The sequence below is a fragment of the Falco biarmicus genome, chromosome 3 (genome assembly GCF_023638135.1).
Source record: "Falco biarmicus isolate bFalBia1 chromosome 3, bFalBia1.pri, whole genome shotgun sequence".
NCBI lineage: Eukaryota > Metazoa > Chordata > Aves > Falconiformes > Falconidae > Falco > Falco biarmicus.
The window spans coordinates 90,097,088-90,114,075 of NC_079290.1; the positions used below are offsets into that span (position 1 = coordinate 90,097,088).

General features: G+C 42.1%; 1 long non-coding RNA gene across 1 annotated transcript; it reads left to right on the forward strand.

Moving 5' to 3' along the window:
• Positions 1-334: 334 nt before the first annotated feature.
• LOC130146395 (uncharacterized) lies at positions 335-13,697 on the forward strand. The gene is made up of 3 exons (XR_008820896.1): positions 335-507; positions 10,848-10,984; positions 13,059-13,697. It is a non-coding gene; the product is annotated as an uncharacterized LOC130146395 (long non-coding RNA).
• Positions 13,698-16,988: the final 3,291 nt, after the last annotated feature.

Consider the following 16,988-nt stretch of genomic DNA (forward strand, 5'->3'; position numbering starts at 1 on the left):
AAAACAATCCAATGAGAAGGACCGTTCCACAGAAAAATACATTTCTGCTGCCCCCCAAAGATAGATACTTACCCAGAGCATGCTTTAATCTATGTATTGAGGGAGGCTGAGCAGCAAATAATCAAGATACAAATCCACATTTAGCCAACAGGGAGATAAAGGGCAGCCCGCTTGCCCTGGACTTTCTGGGCTGACTTTCATGCAGTATCCCAGCCTCTGTGAGTGAGAGCAGGGGACTTACAAGTTTGTTGTGAGGTCAAAACAGATCTCTTGGGGCGGGGCGGGGGGGGGGAAATATGCAGTGCTTAGCTACTATGGCATGAGACCCATACAGGGAGATTAGCTGCAGTAATCTCAGTATTTCCAATGCCTGTGGGTTTTAAACAATAATTTTTGAAAAAGAAACTCATCAAGCAGTCATCCTCTCCCAAGCTGTCCTGCAAAGCTGAGGACACATGACCAAGGCTTTCATATTGTAGGAAGACTCTACTATTCCGGAATATACAGGTAGGTTTATTTTTTAACTGTATTGAACACTAACTGTAACACAACAAACATTTCTATGACTAATAGTATTTCAGGTAATAGTGTATGCTAAAAATAGAACATACTGAGAAAGACACAAGGAACTCTACCATGGAATTTCTTTCTGTGTTTCCTCTTTCAAATGTTAGAGGCAATTTCAGAGAGCTAAGATGATAATGAGGAGTGAGACTGCAGAATATCAGCCTCAAGTATGTTTAGTCTTAGTGGAGAAGGTAAAATCTGGGCTTGAAGAAAAAACAAGCTTCAGTCTTAGCTAAAGTGAAGCTACTTTCCTTCCATCACCAATTTTGAAAATACTAAAGGATTTCCTCCTCTGGTCCCCAGAGTGGCCTATTCCAGTTAATTGTGCTCATGCTGGAATTGGGTTCTAGTGGACATAATCCTACAAGTTACAAAAAGCCTCTGACATTGTGTTACTTTAAAAACTTTTTCTTCATGATTTAGCTGTGAAATACCAAGCTACTTGGTATTTCTATCTACGTGTCAGTACTGTGATATGGTTTTCCTCACAACTTTTCAGTAAATTGCTCCTGTTCCACAATAGCTACTTAGCAGGATATAAACTGAGTCAATCCCATATACAAACCCTTTTTTCTAGTGATTTTCCAAAGCCATTAAGTGCAGTATTTTTGTTATCACTAAAACTGAATGCATTGCTATCCCCAAAAGGTTTAAGTGGAAGGGATAATAAATAAGAATAATTCCCCTGATTTTATATATATATAAAGTGATGACTTAAAAGGATCACAACATGATTTGTTGTTTAGTAGGTATTACAGGCCAGATTTAAGCTGTGTTATAATCAATGGAAATTTTTCCTTTGGGCTCAAATTGGCTCTGTAACAAGACACACACACAGATTCCCTCCTCCTTCCCAGTACATCAGAAATCTCCCAGATGAAATGTATGAGCTCTGTTACACCAGTTACTGTACCTTCCTAATTTAAAGAAGGGAGATGGAAGTGGCACGACTCAAGCAATACAATGCTGTAAAGTCACAGATGCCTACTTTCTGGGAAAAGGGCACACAGAAATGGAGAAAACATGTTATATCCCACATACACAAACTGCTTTAAAAGAGCTGCTGTCACGCTGTAAAATGAGGCAGCCAAAGCAGCCCATGACAAAACCGGGAGTGCTTGCACATCCTCAGTAGTCTTCATCAGCTCAGTGTCACCGTGTTCACAGCGCTGCTCTGCACCCTGAGTGGTGCCCACTCCATCCATGCAACTCTGAGGTCTCTGCATGCTCCTCCCTGCATTTCCAGCTCAAGGCTTCGAACCAGGCAGCTCCCACCTGCCTGCACCTCCTGGTGCTCGGGATTACTGCAAGAGCAGTGGCTGCACAGCCAGGCTACCTTCACGAGGCTCCTTTATATAGACACCACTTGAATTGACTTGACCACTCTTGCTTTAGTGCATGGCCAGTGCCATGTTCATCCCAGCAGACAAAAAAAAGCAGTTATATGAAATGCCCTGACCCCTCAAATCTGCGGTTCTGTGTTCTGATTTCATTCCTCGCATCTTGCTCTTCATGCTTGTATCCTCTTCCCACTCACCTCCTGTTGCCAAAATGCCTGTTTCCTCTACCTGCCTCTGGCCAAGACTTCTCCTACAGCACCCTGATCAGAAAACCCTGGTACACTAATTCCTCCACATCTTCTTCTGTGAGGATGAAATTACTGGATTTCACTTTGGAGTAGAACATGTGATAAATGGCCAAACCTGAGACCAGAACACCTTTGCCCCTGTGATTAACTTCCAGCATGCCAGGGAAAGAGCATCTCTATCCCACACCCATCTAGAAGGAAAAATTCCCAGACTCCCCTCTAAATTCCAAAACCAAAGACCAGCTAAGTAAGTGTAACACCTATTTTGTGCTCCCCTTACACTTTTAGCCACTGTTTTCATCTTTTTACATCTAGAATTTCAAATGCTGTTTCCCAGTCTTTACAGTATCGCTCCTCATAAACAGGTAAATAATAGCAATGAAGGAATACAGTTCAGAAATGAGACGTATTTTTTCCCCTCTAAGAGAAACTGTAATATAGAAATGAGTTTGTATTCTACAAAATATGACTGCTCATTTTGTGCCAGAAATGTTCACATTATATTCATTAACCACAGGACAATGATGCCTCAAGGTTAGTGCCCAGGGTCTGGAAGTTTAGAACTTCGATGACAGCAAATGCATGAGCCATGAAAAAGACCACAGTCAGTTAAGCACTGTTTAACATGCTGCCTATGTCTGCCTGGCAGAAATGATGGCATTATGTCCAAATTCTGTGATAACATCCACATCTAAAACTGAAATCCTACATTTAAATTATAAGACAGTGATTAAAGTTACAGACTGCATGACAAAGCAGCATCCACAATCTCAGTCCTAAACTCTGAGCTGATGGGAGAGACACCTGAATGCTAAAGGAACAAGGAGAGTATCTATCATTTTTATATCCTACATTCATGACACAGAGGGAAGATACTACATCTGAACAAATAATACAGAATGATCCTGATCTCTGAATATTTTGTGATTGAAAGGAGTGAGTGTAATACATTGACAGAGCTGAAGGCCACAAAAAGCAATAATTAATTGATCCAGTATGGTGCTCTATTTTAAAAGTGATTAACACTCACCTACCTAGTCTTGTACTGGAACCAGTGCCTTGTACTTGAAGTACACTTTCCAAAGAGGTGACACAAACATTAGGAAGATGGGGGAAAAAAATCTGTGGCGTTTTTGTTCCATTGTTATGCAGAGCTCCTAGTTCAAAACCTGTGCTTTATTTGCTGTCTCCACTAGTGTAATTTTAGCTTCCAGCTACAAGATCATGTCACACGCTTGTCTAGACCTCATTACTCTCTCTCCTTGAAGGAACTTCTGCACTGTAAACCTGTCACTTCTTGATTCTCATTGCTGATAAAATAAACTGAGATACTTAAGTTTTGTTTCAACACCAGATTCCCAAGGCCTCGAAAAACATTCGCTCTCATCTCCTCTATGTTTCCTTTTTAGTTTTTCAAAATCCTTTTGAAACAGCAGGCACCAGAAGACTCTAACAATTTCACTGTGGCTATTTGTGGCATAGGTCACAAACTGTTACCTAATCAGTAAATTAGTCACAAGTGTTCTCTATATTTCACCACTCAAAGTAAAAACAACTCCTGCTTCCTTTATATCCTCCTTCTCTCTCCTTCCTCACCCGCTCTGAAAGTGGTTCCAATTTCTGAATTCCAGTGGTTTTTCAAGACTAGTGCTCTACTCCACTAAAGCCTGCTTATACCTTTAATTGTAACTTACTAAAACCAAAAAAGTCCCAGTTTTCAACAGTATTAAGACACCACAAGTTTGACACCTGTTTCACCTATGTTTGCAGGATTTTAGTCACTTCCACTCCCATCTTTCACTTTTTTGTATAACAAACTTTGCTCTTTACCAGCCAATTGTATTACTCTGGACTTACCTTCATATCAATGAACCGTACCATGTCCCAGGAAAGCTCGTGAACTTTTCTGATCGCACTTCTGAGGACAGTTTTCTTCTAGATTCCAAACTTAAACTCCTTTTCCAGATATTACACTAAAAAAAGCACGATTTTTATGTCACAGCCTGGAATGTTCTGCATGACAACAATAACTACTGTATATAATAAAGCACTTGGTAATCTCTATTATGATATCTATTGAGATTCATTATGTCTCAAAAGTCTTAGCCTTCGCCATAGTATTTTGCAGCTCTATAAATCTTGATGTTGACTTCAGCAGTAGTCAGTGGCCTTGATTGAGGCCTTGATTGCATGGATACAGAATATGACTGAAATTAAAAGACAGCTGAGTAGATCTAGTAAAACAGATGGCACACTGGGGCAGTATTTGCACATTAATATGTGGAAGATAAAAATTAAGACTAGTCTTTGGTTATTCCTTTTTGGTGATATGTGTCAAAAGTAGTCATGTATCTGGATTTGGAATATTGGTCTGAATGAACAACAAATAATTCAGATCATTAATTGAAGTTTGTAGGTTGAATTCTACCATTGAGGAGTGAATTTTGCCATTAATTTTAATTATCTTAATAACACACATTTTGGAACTTCTTGAAATAGCAAAATTAAAGTGGCAGCATTCTCATGGTTTACAACATTTCCAGTGTCCAGCTCATCCCCCTCTTTTCATGCCTGCATACCACCTCTGCTCTGTTGCGTGGGTTTGGTGGATTTTTTTGTGAAAATTGTGTGTAGCAAACTGCCCTTTCCAAAAACCTCCCTCACAAGCCTAAAAACTGAAACTCATACACTTCATGCAACAGAAGGAAGCAAAGACATAAGATCAATGAGAAGAAAGACTTTGAAGAAGCAGCTGACCCCACTCAAGACCAAAAGCTCCTTGCCATTTTCTACTGACTTTGCTAAGCAGGACAAAGCAATTCAGATATAAGAGCTCATTTATAATGTCATCCTCCAGGTCAGTCCCAGACAAACAGAGCAAAGCAAAAGCACTTTTCTGTTCAATGAATCATGTTGTGGGTTTTGAATATGGAATGCGAATGAGCTTGTTGCTGAAGGAGAGCAATGGGCAGGAGCCTGAAGTGTCAACAAATGGAGAAGTAGGTATGAAAAATGAGGTTGTTTGTGAGCCTGGTGAATGGAGGATGAATGGTCAGCAGGATGAGAACAAACAAAAGTGAGAGATCACTTGGCAAAGAAGTGGAATTATTTTCTATAAAAAGCCAAGATGAATATCTGAAGAGTAATCTACTATCTCTTCTCCCCGACAGCCACAAACTAGGTGGGCTTAAATTATTAAGTTGCAGAAAGCTGCAACTAAATCCAATATCGCTATGGGAAGAAGGGGCAACTGCCACCATTTTGGGCTAGGGAAGGTGAAACATTCCAATGGGCAGACATCTCAAGGGCTTGGAGGCTCAGCAGTTTCTGAAAACAGGATCCATTTAACCCATCCCAGTCAGAGCACCGAAACAACAAGGCTTTGTTCCTGCTGGCAGACAAAAACAATCAGTCAGGGATAAGGGAACAAACACAAAACAAAGCAAACCTCCCATTTCCACAAAGCTATTTTTAGGTGCAGAATTCAACATAAGTGGCATACAGCCAGTTTTCCATAGATGAGTGCATGAACAAATACACACACACAGGTAGCCACCCTGATCCTGGAGGAACTTCCCCTGAACTTCGCTAAGGGCAGAAACAGACAATAAAGGCTGATTCTGTGGCCTGAATTCTTCCAGTTCTCTGAGCAGCTGCATTGATTTGACCTGTGAAGTAGGGTGCTGCTGGAGGTGAGAAAGAATATCATCAACCAGCCCCGAGGATTTTGTGAACTCATCTGACTCTGAAAGAACAAAGATACAAACATTTTCCAAGCTCTGACCATATAACAGACCCTTGTAAAGCTGTCAGTGCAGAAGCCTGACAGACAGCAGTTGAAAGGTCATAAAATCAATACACAGAAAGTCAGCTCACAGAAAAGCTAATAGGAGAGTAACTGCCCTTTGGCTCAAAACAGGAGAGAAAGGTACACATCCCTGACAGTTTCTAGGTGGCTGCTTCTCTGCTGCTTTGAAAGGCCAGAGGAGTGTTTTTGTTTTTCTACATACAGCTTATTTTTGCAATCAGTCCGATCTGTAGACACCCTAATAAGAACAGATCTTAAGTCTGGAGGTAAACACTATCTTTCCTGGATGATTTACGAGTAAGGAACGGGAGGTGTTATCTGATCCTTGAGCTTTCTGGATGGGCTCTAAGCACAGCTCCTCTGCTCAAACTACAAAAGGAACAGAGTTCAGGTGCCTGTGGCTGAAAACAAGCTGTGCAGCTCCAGCTGGCAGGGGCAAAACCATACAGGCTGCAAGCACAGCTCAAATAAGCCCTGCACAGCACTGCTTTGGAGAAGACCAGTGTTCATTCACTCCCACCCCACAGCCATGGAATGTTTTCAGGACTCTGCCCAAACCCTCCCAAGGAACAAACACAGCTGCATAGCACTTTCCCAATTGACAATCTCTGTTCTGGAAATTGTCAGTGGAAGGAAGCCTATCCTCTAACTTACAAGCGTTTTTCAGTCTCGATCTGGACAATTTTGCTCAGTGGTCAAAACTTCATGGGCAGGTTTACCCTGGAAATGATGTATTTTCTTCTCCTGCATGAGATGGCAACCATAAGCATAGAAAAATAAACCGTTGCACTGCAGGTGAGGGGAAAAAAGCGAAAGACCCACAGAGAGGAAGACGAAAGATATGACACATAGCTTGCTATATTGGAAGAAATCCTAGCAATTCAGTTTAGATTACGTGCACATGCGTGTGATGCCAGGGGCATTTACTCCAGTGCACTTTTCCAAGCAACCTCCCTGTCTCCAAGTCCCATGGCCTAATTTCTGCCACCTGCTAACACCCCAGCATAGGGTCTCCCATAGAACGGTTTGCACATTTTCAGAACCCAGCTCAAATTTATGCGATTTATCTGGACATACAAATTATTCCTCTGCAGTGTTTCTAGTGCTTTTGATGGGTTATGGACTGTAAGTGTGAACGTGTGGTGCTCTAGCAGCAGCTGGACTTTGGAGAAGCTTGAAATAAGAAAGTCCAGGAAGTGTTGCAGCAAAACAGGAAGGTCTCATTAATCAACAGAACAACCAGAAAAGGGCAAGAGCCTCACTTGTCTTCAGCTGCCAGTGGAAACACACTGGAAACTACCCCGGTTGCTCTGTAAACTGGGTAATGAACTCAGGAGTGTCCACTTGTGTTTGCTTCCTTCAAATGCTTAAAGGAATAGCAGCAAAACCAACCATCTTAAGAGTGCAGTGACAACAAATGCATTTTTTATTTTGAATTTAAAAAAAAAAAAAGAAAGAAAACTAATCAGCAAAAAGAAACCAGATCCATATGATCTCCATCGATCCACAGTTCACTGTACTTTTGGCTTTTACATCCCTCTAAATATTTTCCTCATGACTACTGGGCAAAAAAGTATGGTTGAGAACACACTGGCCTACTCCCAGGCAATATGTGGTCTACTATAATGTCCACCCAACTTCGCTGTGAGGCGTTTCTCCAGTTTTTCACATGCCTATATTACATCAGTGTATAATATAGATCAATTTGCATAGGAAATTCACATCACAGAGAACGCTCCTTGCAAAACTGAAAAGCTGCATGTTGAGGTACAATGTACAGAAGAGTAAAATCTCCAACCTTATTATTATTTTAGCTGAAATATTTTTGCAAGCTTTTCCTTATGAGTTTTCTACAAGCTTATAAAAACATATTCTGTGCTCCCAAGGCTTCTTAGGGAATGACATGTGAAATTTTATGATATAAATATCGTTAAACAAACACACACACACATATATATATGCACACACATACATGTGTATATATACACAAGCACAGTTAAACATTATGCTTCAGCTTGCACTATTTCTGAATTTACATATAGATCTTGGATAAATGTGAAGGAGCACCTGACTGTGCCTTTTTATTATTATTATTTCACAGAAACTTTCAAGGAATAGTTGTTAACAATCCAGTTCTGATATGATACCTCCATCATACCTGCTGTTTGACTAAAACCATACACGCATACAAGAGGAACAGTTCATTAATACCAATACCTACATTACCAAAGGACAAAACCATGTTTGTCTGAAATTTTTATTTTTGTTTGCCTTTGAACTTATCAACCATTACATAATTTCCAAACCAATGAAAGGGTTGGTTTAATTCTTAGTGTACAGTTTTGATTTTGATACATTAATATACAATTCAATTTCATATCTGTTTTCATATAAACCATATTCTAAAATGTCTTTCTGCATTAAATAATGCATGGCAATATTTTAAACAAGTTTTAAGCAGTACATTTTGAATTCAGCCATGTATTCTCAAGTGATCAAGGTCAAAGCCTTCATTTAAAAACAAGACCTGAACATATTTTTAAAAAGGTATTTTAAAATAGTTGCTGCACAAGGTCTGCAGGAGGTGTAATCTAGAGGATTGGTAGTGGGATTTTTTTTCTTTTAGGTGCACAGAAGTAGCCTATGCTACATCTCAAAAAATACAGTATTATAGAACTTAAAGGTAGCAGGGATCACTAGAGCATCTAGCCTGATTCCCAGTCTCATGCAAATATCCTAATGCTACAGGTATGCATCACTCCTCCAAAAGCCGAATCATGGGGCACTTGTAAAAAGCCAGAAGGAGGTATCATCACCTGACAGGTCTCTGGTGTCTGAGCCTGTCTGGCAGATGTGTGCAGGTGATGCCAGCAGCTGAACCTCTCTGCCCATAAAAAGATGGAACACCAACACCCATCTGACCCTGCAGGGAAATTTTCTGTCTGCCCTCAACTTTGTTGACTGCCAGGGCCTAAAGCGTGTGAGCAGAGCACGGAAATCAGGCATCTCAGAGGGTGCTCGGCACCAGCAGCGAGCTGTTCCATTCAACATTCTGCCTATAGGCACTGGAAAATGCCGTGTGTTTATCAGCGAGGTCAAAAAATAGTGCTGCTGTTAGCTTCCCTACTGTGTTCAGGTGCCTGCATATGTTAAAGAAGTCACCTCCTAATCTCCAAGCAGGCCAGCAGAGGAAGTTCAGATCTTCACCCTCCCCTCAGAACTGACTCTCAACACAGGCAAAGCAATACTTTTTTAGGGCAGAAGATTGTCAGCCACAGAAAAACACCTACAGCCCGATTTTCTGCTTTGCTTCTACCAAACTGCTGGTAAAACACACCAGCTTCTGGGGTGGAAGAGGACAAGTCAAGGGTCCTAACTGAAGTTCTCCTGCACTGGCAGTTGCCTCCACGCTCCCTTTGCTTTGGCTGTAGCACACCCAACACCCCAGCCCTGCTCCCTCCGCCCAAACACTCTGCCAAGCAGACGTAGGACTTCCCAGTTCTGGGAGAAAAGATAAGAGCCTCCCTTGCACGGCGTGGCAGGAGGCTAACAGAGAGCTGCTCACAGGAGGCCAGGGAGAAGCACAGAGATCTACTCCTAGAGGAAAGCCAGGCATCGGGAAAGGAGTTTGTTCTCAGACCCAACACTAAAATGGCCCCTGGTGAGCAGCACATCAAGGAGAGTAGCCAAAGCAGGGCTGGCAGTGGAGCTGTGAGACAGGACAAGGCTGGAGGGATCTGACCAAGGGGTAGATGTGGTTTCACCTATGGAGAGGGATGAAGCTAGAGCAGCCACATCAGCAGCTGCTGCCCCAGTAAAACCAGACACAACACGAGGGGATTTGGTCCTACTGGGGTCGCTCCACTCTGCTGCACACGCCTGCAATGCAGCCTTGGGACCGGCTGTCTGCCTGCAGGCTGCCTTCAGTAACCCATGCCAAAGGGGATCTGCCTTAATGTAATAGCACACAACTGTTTTGGTTTCAACAAGGTCCTGCTCAGTATGTCCCAGGGGAATCTGGCCTTGTTTCAGGCTACATTGTGCTTATTCTAGCTCTTCCTGGAGAGGGAACTCCTAACTAAACCACTGTAATTTTGTTTTCTTGCCTAGGTACATTTGTACTTCAAACCCAGCTGAAGACAGTAATAGGTTAAATATAGCCTTAAGCTTTAATGGCTGAACTCCACCCAAGTGCTTTTATTTTACTGTGCTACTCAGACCTTATCCATCCTTCGTTCTGTGTGTAAATTTCTCTCATCAATATTTGAATACACACAGACAAAAGAAAAAGCAAACAAAACAAACATAATTGGAGACAAGAATCTCAGGGTGTAAGCAGAGGAAAACAATTTTAGATAAGTGCTTGGCACAGTGTGCTAATCTGCTGTTCAGTAATACTTACTCATGCTGAGAGTATTTTACCCACCCTTAGCCCCTGTGCTTCAAACATCTCTCCTTACAAGCCATCTTACTCCGTGAGAATAGAGGTGGCAGAACTGGGCCTTCATGATTTATCCCCCCTTCTTGTAGAGCCACCACAAAAGGCTGCACAAGTTGCATTGTTCCCCTTATGTAGGCATGACTGGGACTGGTCAAAAGTGATACATTGGAGCAATTAATGTGCCCATCTGCACCTGTGACCGATTAATTAGGCTGAGGACATGAAGGAGCTGAACAGTAGCTTGGGAGCTGCTTGCCTGCCACAGACAATTGTCCTGCCTTTCTAACCAGGGCAGCAATGGATGAAAACATTGGTTTGTTTACTTATTTGTGTGTTTTGATTCAGCTGAATATGACCCAAGTTACAGCCCCTGTTTTATATATTTTTTAAAGTTATTTTTTTTTATTATCATAATTTGTTCATGTATTTCTTCCCAAATACAGGTAGGATGCAGAGGTGGCTCACTGACTCTGGAGGAGATGTCTCATTTGATGAAATCTGGGGATTCTAGTCTGTCCTGGACACATCAGAGTTGAAGACAGTACCAAGTGTTCTGGTGCCTCAGCAGTGAAAGCTATATGTAAGGATGATAAAAGGCTCAAATTAATTCATATGAGTTAGGAGACTTGATACTCGGTGGTAAAAAATAGACTCAGAGTGAAAACCACTGCATATCCATTGTCAGCTATGCCCCTGTATTTATACTACTAATACATTTTTCAGATGTGCTAGGGTATGCAACCAACAACCTTCCACTCAGTAAGGTTTCCTGAAGGATTAATTTAACCCCTTGCATTTTGCAATCAGCCCCTGCCCTGAAAGCCTTCTGCCTGTTGCTCCACAGCTCTCAGCCTGTGGCAGGTGACAGAAGCACACACACACAAAAAGATGTAACTGATAACCCCAGATCAGGATAGCACTGGCAATAATCTCTGTTGACTAAACCCAGCTCAGGGTATGTATTTGCTTAATGCTGACAGCAAAAGCAAATCAGCTAGTCAGTACTACGCCTTCCAGTTAGGCCTTGACAAGCTCATTTGCAATCACTCCTCTGACCCATTTGCTTCGTTTCACCTTCCCTAGTGCCGTAGAGAGCCTTACGTTACACCTTCACAGACCACACAGCCTACCATAGCAACAAAGCATCGCAGCCTTACTGCTCCTACCACAAGGTCAACTTCGCGAGCATGCCCGTTCAAAGGCGCAGAGGGAACTCACCCTAAGGTAGCTGCAAGGGAAACTAATTAACAGGCTCTTGGCTGGGTACACTGTTACAGTATCATCATCAAGCCCAGCAAAAGAAGAAAGCAATGCAATGAACAGCATCAAGGTTAGGAAGGCTGTATTCTGGCATTAAACACACAAAGCAATATACTTACTTGGGTGAAGCTTAAAAATGCCACAGATAACAAACAGCAGGTAGCAAATCAGTCCTTTAGATAGCAGGAGAAACTTTTGAAAAGCAGTCATTAATTTGGCTACCATGATGAATTCCTCTGTGGTGAAAGCAACAACCCACTTCACTGCTTCACAGATTCATTGCCTAGGAGGCCATGAGGAACACTGTGATTATTTAACCTGTCTTCCTGCATAAGACTTGAGCTACCAGCAATCTTTTATAATGCCTTCAGCTGGCAGTAAAGGGGTGGTTTTGATGAGACAACATCTTTCATACCTTTGTGTGCTGCTGTTGCCTTACTCCACATCTTGTTGGGAGCCTCCTCCCAACTTCCTACATGGGCAACACAGAGAAATCCCAGCAGCAGAATTGCTACAGGTGGCCCCATTTTGCTGGTACTCTGAAAAGTATGGAAACATCACACCAAAAGGCATACTCAGCAGAGTATCCCACACCACATGGTCTCCCTGCGTGCCCCATACAAGGACTGTTACACAAGTAGCTGAGCAGGTTACTGCTGTCCAAATGCTCATCAGCATTTCATGGCGCCATGTATGACTCTCACATTAAAGATGCAGCCCTGGGTTGCAGCAGTGTAGCCTAAGACAGATACAAGTGCAGGATTCAGGGAAATCTGGATCTCTTAATGGTTATCTGACCCCCAGGTAAGCCTAGGTCAGTCTTTCTTTCTTTCTCCCTTCTCATTCTCCATCTGTTTGAAGCAGTAACTGCTGACACACAATTTCTGCTACACAAGTGTTTTTTCCAGCGCTTAGCACTCTTTAAGCTACTCTAGTTAGCTAGGTAACATACAGAAGGCTTTTACTCACTGAAGCAATGCATCAGATCTTTGAACAAATCTCCCTTATACGAGACTTACACAACTAAAAATATCAAATTCCTTTTTATTCAGCTTTACTCAGAAATCCTATTTGGTATTATTGAGTTTAAAGACACTGGAAATGTCCATTATGCCTGCCTGCTGGTGGCATAGGGGAAGAAAAACCATTGCTATTTGAGAATGCTTCCATCTATCCTGGGAATTAACAGCTGTACTAGATTCTGAGATTTGGTCATCTGTTAGACTGGGATCTACTGAATATCAGTTTTTCATGCCACTTTGTAAGTCTCTCTCAGGCCTTTTCTCCCTTAACCACTTGAATTTTTCACTGGTGAAATTGCCTCTTTCACTCTCTACTTGTGTTTGGTTAAGAGCTTTCCTGACTCTCAATAAAATTTCCTCTTTCCTCCACAGGTCACATCTCCCTTACTCCCTCAGTACTCCAACGAAGTGGCGTAACTAAAGCAAATTCAGGGCAATTGACATCTGCCTGTATCTAGTTTTGATGTAAGCTACTCTTATTGCAGGCTTGAAGAGGAGCCTGTGGGCACAAAAACTCACGTGTTTTTTCTCAGTTTATCACTTCAACTAAAAAAACATGTTACCTCACCTGACAAACCTAATTTACACTCTTATTTCATTCCAGCGAAAACAACCATATTTACTAAGCTATCATAAATGACAGAGCACTGCATGGTTTTGCATTGCTTTTGACATTAAAAAAAAATCAAACACACCATTACCAGGCATTTGCTTTTGATGATGCTCCTCTACGGTTCTGCCAATCGGTATTTGTCCCATCACAGTGAAAATGGGTGACCCTTGCTTAAAGTCACTAAATGCAAACCAATGTCATAAAAGTTGTATCACAGCACTGCTAATGAAAACATTCAGCCTTTGGTGGTGGCAAACTCCATTTGCCCTGGGCCATATACAGGCAACCAGTGTCACCATATTTCATCACTCAAGACAGAAATATATGTATAAAATGCTAGAAGAAGCTGCATTTCAAAAGAAAAGGAATAAGATGAAGAGAAGCAAAAATAAAACCTAATTTCCTGTGCACTGCTGTCTCATTGTTCACTGCAAGTTCCAATTTAAGTTTTTCTTCAGCTTGAGTCATTTATTGGGGAGCATTTCCCATATGGTCATTCTAATTTCTAATAAGATTCAAGTCTACACTGTAGCTTTTTCATATGTTTGGCACATACAGAATCTGTCTCTCTCTTCCCTCTACTCTTCTACCTACACATCATCAAAACAGAAATTTAATCATCTTTTAGATGGCTACCACTGTGTTAAATTTGGTTTGAAAGGTCAACAGAAAGGGACACACAGACACAGAGCATGAGTGTGCATGTCTCATTTCCATAGGAAACCAGGTTTAAAAATGAAAGATTTACAAGGAAAATGAGCTGCACTTTTGCTCACAGCAATACACTCATTTAAACACCAGACACTGCTGACTATAAAAAATTATCTGTATCTATTGGTCCTCACCTTGGGTATTGTAAATCCTCAGAGCTCCTCTGAAGTTATTGGATTTACATTCATTAATACCAGTCGCCCATTAATTTCATGTTTATAAGAAAGTGTGTCTGATAAGAAGGTAAGAGAGTATCTCTAGACCTACACGCATGAGTGTAGGCACATGTATGTGTGAGCACATGTACACTCAAGAATCACAGAACATTACAGGGAAATGTCACAACCTCTCCCATCCCAAAGGACTTGCACCCAAGTCAAGGCCAAAGCTGTACCAAACTTGTAAAGTTGCCCAGGGAAAGAAAGGGAGTGCAACCCATTCATTTTTCTCCCTCTCTTTCACAGGCTTATAAAAGTGGCTTTCTGATGGACCACTTGAAAGTCACCTCCACCCATCTAAAACTTGGCTGAGGATCTCAGTCTTCCTTTATTACTGCGCAACTCTATTAAAGCTCTCAGTGGAACCAATGAGTGAATGTCCCAGCCAATTTTACTTTTTGTATTAAAAAGAAAAGCACACGCTAGTCTATTGAAAATAATTTTTAAGAATTTTAATCATAGCAAATGTGTCTGAACAGTTCTCATAAAATCAGCGCTTCCACATATACAAAGGACAAGACTCCAGAGATCAGCCTACAAAAATACCGTGTGTTAAAACAGGGGCAGGGGAGTGGGATGTACACAGAAGGGGGCAGTTAGAAACTCAGCAATGTTTGAGATGCCTTCTAGGACAGACAAAGCGAGCAAAGAATGCTTCTCCAGTTATGCAGATTTCTCAACAGCACTTTAATTTCACCTTTAGAAAGTCAATATTTGACAAAATTTTGACATGGCAGCCTAGCAGCTCATATATCTGTAAGGGCTGGTTAGCCCTTCATAAGAAAAGAAAGGGGAAGTAATTTAAAACCAAGTTATATGTGTTCTTGCTTCTGAAACACGTCAAGAACTTCAGTTCACAGCCATTGAACAGTGCCAACCTGCTTGTTTAGCTAGAATACAATTAACGAGCGGTGGGGGAGACAGCCTAGAGAGAGCAAGGGACCATGTAAAACAAGAGTGTAAAACAAGGAGCAGAGACAGCGGCAGAGCTGTAGGAGAGCCATGTGTGCCTGAGGACAGACTCTACTTTTCAGCTTCTGGTGTAACTATTCTTAAAACAAGATCCAAATCTTCATTCAGCTCTTGTTTTAATGAATGTACTAAGTGCGCAGATACATACACACATCTTCAGGGTTGGCACTGAGATAGAAAACCAACACTCACTTCAAAGCTGTGTTGAGGACACTTCAGGTGACCTTCAAATCATTCACTGTTTTTCCTTTGTCTTTTTGTTTTAACGCCTGTCAAAGTTCATTTGCCTTCACCAAAACAAAACAAAAAAAAATAAAACCACCAAAAAACAACCATGCAGCAATCCCCGCTCCTTCCTGTCTCTCTTAGTAATACAGAAACCCTTGCTAATAGGGATATTGCAAAGACGGACCCTGTGGAATGGGCTTTTTAGATCTGCTTTAGGTTACAGCTCACTTGCAAGGAGCAATTAGGGATACTGTAGCTGAAGTAATCCAAACTCATATCAACTGCAAGTAGCTTGAAATACATGCTGAGAAGCTGACAAGCAGCTTCCCTAGAGAATACATGCCTGTGTGCAGCTGGTCCTGCCCTCTCTGCTGCAGCCCTGTGCCACACCAGCCGGCTGGTTTCCAACCACAGGGACTGCAGCAGGGAGAATGCCTGGCTGCAAAGACTGTCGCTGCTCCCCCTTCACTTTCCAGCAATCACCGACAGCATCTGCTGCCTCACAGGACTCAAAAATATTTTTCTTCTCAGAGGTCCTCTGTTTAGCAAGGTTTAGCCTCCAAAACACAAAGCCTGTTGGGACTCATTTGGAGCACAGCTGAAATGCAGGGGCACCTCTGCCTTCCTCTGACAGTTTAAATAGGTACAGAACAGATGGTATGAATGTGGCCTGAACAAAGAACAGCTTTGCTCCTCTTTTTGTTTTTCCTAGTGCCTGTTTTTGTTTTTCCAGAACAATTATAAGCAAAATGAGGGTGGGGGAGGAGGCGGGAGGATGAGAAACACTTTTTACAGCCTACCACAAAAAAGTATCTGAGCAGCACACTGATTGTTAGTGCAGCAACAGACACAGCACCCTGCCATGGGGCAGCCTGCTTTGGGACTACCCTTCTCCCCTGAAGCTGACTAGAAGGGCAGGTTCTCCAGTTTGCAGGATACTGAGTGGCCAGGAGAGCTTGACGTGTCATGGCTTAGAAAGCTGCCAGAATCTTACAGAAAGGTTCTCAGGTTTCTTTTAAACCTTGAAAGTCATATCTATGGCAGAGGAACCATAAGACCCCACGCTCTAACCAGAGATGTTATGTTGGACCACTCCAGCAAGGAGAATATTTGTGGTGTGTCCTTACGGGGCTGTTGTTTCAACAGAGATTTTTGGTGGGTCCTGTCCACGTTTCACCCGGTTCGACGCCTGCCCCAGGACACCTCCCTTCCCCTTGGGCCGCCAAGCAAGCACAGCAGGGGCGGACTGTGCTAGGACAATTTAACCAGATTTCCATCTTCATTTGTCCAAAGTCAGGCCAGTGACCCAATCAAGGATTTAACAATCTCTTAAGGAGACTGATAATTTTCCCCCCAAATTGGTAAATATCTCCTTATCAAAGGCTGCCTGCTTTAGATCTATAAAATGAGGACTGCCACTGCATATAGGACATGTGACGGAGATCCTCAGAGGCCAAGTCCACTAACGGCTTTAAATGAGGCATAAGACTCAAGTTTGATCTCAGAGAACTGACAGTCACAACTAATTCCACATATAGTGCTCTGCGGGCTCAACATCCA